The sequence below is a fragment of the Wyeomyia smithii genome, chromosome 1 (assembly GCF_029784165.1).
Source record: "Wyeomyia smithii strain HCP4-BCI-WySm-NY-G18 chromosome 1, ASM2978416v1, whole genome shotgun sequence".
In the NCBI taxonomy this organism is placed as follows: Eukaryota; Metazoa; Arthropoda; class Insecta; order Diptera; family Culicidae; genus Wyeomyia; species Wyeomyia smithii.
In genome coordinates, this window is record NC_073694.1 from 99,688,897 (window position 1) to 99,693,896 (window position 5,000).

The following is a 5,000-nucleotide window of genomic DNA, read 5'->3' on the forward strand; positions in this document are numbered from 1 at the left end:
AAGGCAATTGGTCTTTCATAAATATCACCGTTTGTTGCGCCCACCTTAGCCAAAGAGTCCGCTTTCTCATTACCCGGTATCGAGCAGTGAGAAGGGACCCACGCTAAGGTAATCTGAGTAGATTTTTCGGATAAAGCACTCAGATGTTCCCGTATTTTCCCCAGGAAATACGGAGAGTGCTTAACATCTTTCATCGATCGGAGAGCCTCAATGGAACTGAGACTGTCCGTAAAGATGAAATAATGGTCCGTGGGCATTTTTTCGATAATCCCTAGGGTGTACTGAATTGCAGCTAATTCTGCGACGTAAACAGAAGCAGGATTATCGAGCTTATGGGAGACGGTTAAATTGTTATTGAAGATACCGAAGCCAGTGGACCCATCAAGAAGTGATCCGTCAGTGTGGTACATATTGTCGCAGTTGATGTTTCGATATTTATTGGAAAAAATTTTAGGGATCTGCTGCACGCGTAAATGATCCGGGATTCCACGAGTTTCTTCTATCATGGATGTATCGAAAAACACAGTAGAATCAGAAGTATTTGATAAGTCGACACGATTTGGAATATTCGAAGAAGGGTTAATATTTTGGGACATGTGATTGAAATACAATGTCATAAAACGGGTTTGAGAATTAAGTTCGATTAACCTTTCAAAATTTTCAATCACGGGACGGTTCAAGACCTCACATTTGATTAGAATACGAGAAGACAGGCTCCAGAAGCGGTTTTTCAATGGTAGTACTCCAGCTAAAACCTCCAAACTCATCGTATGGGTCGACTGCATGCAACCTAAGGCGATACGCAAACAACGATATTGTATTCGCTCCAGTTTGATCAAATGTGTGTTTGCTGCGGAGCGGAAGCAGAAACACCCGTATTCAATAACAGACAATATCGTTGTTTGGTAAAGCCTTATAAGGTCTCCTGGATGGGCTCCCCACCATTGTCCGGTTATTGTACGAAGAAAATTCACTCTTTGTTGACATTTTTTCATCAGATACCTCACGTGACAACCCCAGGTGCCTTTAGAGTCGAACCAGACACCAAGATATTTGTGTACCAAAACCTGAGAAATCGTTTTACCCATTAATTGTGTTTGAAGCTGAGCAGGTTCATGCTTCCTAGAAAAAACTACTATCTCAGTCTTCTCCGGAGAGAATTCGATACCTAGCTGTAAAGCCCAAGCAGACAAATTGTCCAAGGTATCTTGCAATGGTCCTTGAAAATCGGCAGCTTTGGCTCCTGTAACAGAGATTACACTGTCGTCTGCAAGTTGTCTTATCGTGCATGAATTTGCCAGACATTCGTCGATGTCATTTACATAAAAGTTGTAAAGAAGGGGGCTTAAACATGAGCCCTGGGGAAGACCCATGTAGCTAATGCGAAAAGTTGCCAAATCGCCATGCGTAAAATGCATGTGCTTTTCGGACAACAAATTGTGCAAAAAATTGTTCAAAATTGGAGAAAATCCTTGTCGGTGAAGTTTACCCGAAAGAATGTCAATAGAAACGGAATCAAAAGCCCCCTTAATGTCCAAGAACGCAGACGCCATTTGTTCTTTACGAGCATACGCCAGCTGAATATCTGTTGAAAGCAACGCAAGACAATCATTCGTCCCTTTGGCACGGCGGAAGCCAAATTAAGTTTCTGATAGTAGACCATTTGATTCGACCCAGTGGTCTAAACGACGGAGTATCATTTTTTCCATCAATTTCCGGATACAGGATAGCATTGCAATCGGCCTATAAGAGTTGTGATTAGAAGCTGGTTTCCCTGGTGTTTGGATGGCGATCACCTTCACTTGCCTCCAATCCTGCGGTACAATGTTTTGCTCCAGGAACTTATTGAACAAGTTCAACAAGCGCCTCTTGGCATTGCCGGGTAGATTCTTCAACAAGTTGAATTTGATTCTATCTAATCCAGGCGCGTTATTGTTACAGGACAGGAGGGCAACTGAAAATTCTGCCATCGTAAAAGGTGATTCTATCGCGTCGTGGCCCGGAGACGCATCGCGAACAATATTTTGCTCAGGAACAGAGTCCGGACATACTTTCCTGGCAAAATCAAATATCCACCTACTTGAAGACTCCTCGCTTTCGTTGACCGTTACGCGATTCCGCATTCTTCGGGCTGTGTTCCAAAGAGTGCTCATCGATGTCTCCCTCGACGTCTCGTTCACGAACCGACGCCAATATCCACGTTTCTTTGCTTTAGTCAAGCTTTTAAGCTTGGTATCAAGCTCCGAATACCGTAAATAGTCGCCAGGTATACCTCCCGTCTGGTAGGCCTTAAACGCGTCGGATCTTTGCGTGTAGACATCGGAGCACTCTTGGTCCCACCACGGAGTGGGAGGCCGTTCTTTGATCGTTACGCCGGGATATTTCTTCGTTTGGGCTTGCAACGCGGCGTCGAGAATCAAGCCCGCGAGGAGGTTGTATTCTTCAAGTGGTGAATGATGTTGAATCGACTCGACCGCTTTTGAAATCATTTCCTCGTATAACTTCCAATCGATATTTCGTGTGAGGTCATACGGAATGTCAATTGGTCGCATGCGAGTTGACCCGTTAGTAATTGAAATAAGAATAGGCAGATGGTCGCTACCGTGAGGATCGAGGATTACCTTCCATGTGCAATCCAACCGTAGCGACGTCGAACATAAGGATAGATCCAAAGCGCTTGGGCGCGCTGGAGGTTTCGGGATACGTGTCATTTCACCGTTGTTTAAAATAGTCATGTCGAAGTCATCGCAAAGGTTATAGATTAAAGAGGAGCGGTTATCATTGTATGGGGAACCCCAAGCCACGCCATGAGAGTTGAAGTCTCCCAAAATCAAACGTGGCGAGGGAAGAAGTTCTATTAAATCAAAGAGCAGCCGTTGCCCAACCTGTGCTCTGGGGGGAATATATATTGAGGCAGTACAAAGCTCTTTACCTTGTATTGTCATTTGACATGCGACAACAATTCGATGCCTGGAATCGAGGGGAGGTTAATACGATAGAAAGAATAGCACTTTTTAATCCCTAAAAGTACTCCTCCATATGGGGTGTCTCGATCAAGGCGAATAATATTAAAATCATGGAAGTTGAGATCAATATTTGAAGTAAGCCAAGTTTCACAAAGGGAAAATGCATCGCATTTGTTTTTATTTATCAAAACTTTAAACGAATCAATTTTTGGTAAAATACTTCTACAATTCCACTGTAACAGAGATAGAATCCTTCATATACGCAGTTGAATTAGGCATCGAAGGATACAATCGCTGCAAGGAGAGGCCATTGGGCAGTCAACTGCTTCAAAAATGATCTAACTGTTGGGAGGAATGCTGTAAGAAAAATTTTAATTGGATCGGGTACATTGAAAGTTTCAAAAATCCAGTCCACAATGTCAGAAAATTTCACTAATCCAGAGTTTGTTTCATCAACTGGGAGTGTAAAAGGAGCAACTGGGGTTTTAGATGTTCCTGGCAGTGCTGGGAACTCCTTCTGGGACTTTAAATTTGCCAGCCCAGGAGGAGTTTGCTTCGGTTTTTCCGCAGCACTGTTTGGTTTGTTTGTAACTTTCATTTCACTTTGAGAAATCTTAAGACCTTTTCTGGGAAGTTTAGGAGAGGAAATATTTTTCCTCTTTCTAGACTCCCCAGGATTGGCGTAAGATGCTCCCGCTGGTGAATCGTCAGAATCGGTTTCATCAGAGGACAACAGATCGAAGGGGTTCGAAGTAACGGGAGAAGTGGTAACGGTCTTCTTTAGCATGTCAGCGTAGGAACGCTTTGAACGCTCTTTGAGAGACCGTTCTATTTTATCCCTGCGCTGCATGTACACCGCACATGTCGAGAGCTCATGCAGATCTTCTCCGCAGTGAATACACTTTTCAGCGTTAACACTGCAAGAATCTTCCGCATGAGACTCCCCACACTTGCCACAACGTGCCTTATTGCAGCAGTAGGCGGCTGTATGGCCTAACTGCTTGCAATTCAGGCAGTTCATGACGCGGGGCACGTAGAGCCTCATAGGGAGACGAACCCGGTGGATCGAGACGTGGCTTGGTAGTGCAGACCCGGCGAACGTAACTCGAAACGAGTCTGACGGAGTGTATACTGTTTTGCCACCGATGATCGATGCTGACCGCAATTGCTTGCAGTCGAGCACCTTTACTTCGGGACACGTTTTGTTCTTAAAGCACCCTTTGGCACTTTGCAGTATACACTCGACGGACAGACTCGAATCGGTTATGACACCGTCGATCTCCACGTCTCGTGCGGGTATGTAAACGCGATACTCGCGTGTGAAGAGCTCAGAGCAAGCTATATCGTTGGCCTCTTTCAGGTTACCGACCACGACACGGAGCTTGTTAGGCCGGACCTTGGAAATTTCGGTCACGCCCTTGTACTCCTTCGTCAGGTCTTTAGAAATCTGCAAGAGGTTCAACTGTTTCGATTTCGGTCCTGCCTTTGGCCGAAAATAAACAGTATAGCTGCCCTGGGCTCCGTCTGGGTAAAGCCTGGGGCGAGGGGGGACTGAAGAATGAACAGGGGAGGGGGTAACAGAAGGGTCAGGGTCAGAGGGGCTCGGGGATGGTGGCGCGGGAGGCGAGGGATCTACATCCATCGCGCTAAGTCTAGCGCACTAGCGCTGACAAGAACACGTACCTTTTTATTTCTCCCTTCCAGTAAGGTTGGTTGTCCGATCGTTCGAAGTAGCAGCCGTTACAGCCAGCAGCACCAATACAGCAGCACCAAACAGCCACCAGCAGCGAGCCAGGTGTGAGATCACTCCACACAGCGATACAACTCGCTGACACTGATGGCTTCTTCTTTTTCCTCGTTTGTGTCTCGTCCACTGCTGTAGCACAATCCAGCAGCCAGCAGCCAAATCGGCTTACGCACCAGCTGGCAGTCACGATGCGAAACAGTTGCACAAAGGCACGACCTTGAACCCGGATTTATTTCACTCGACCAGGCAAACAATGCCAACACTTGTTCACACGTCTTTTGTTTTAT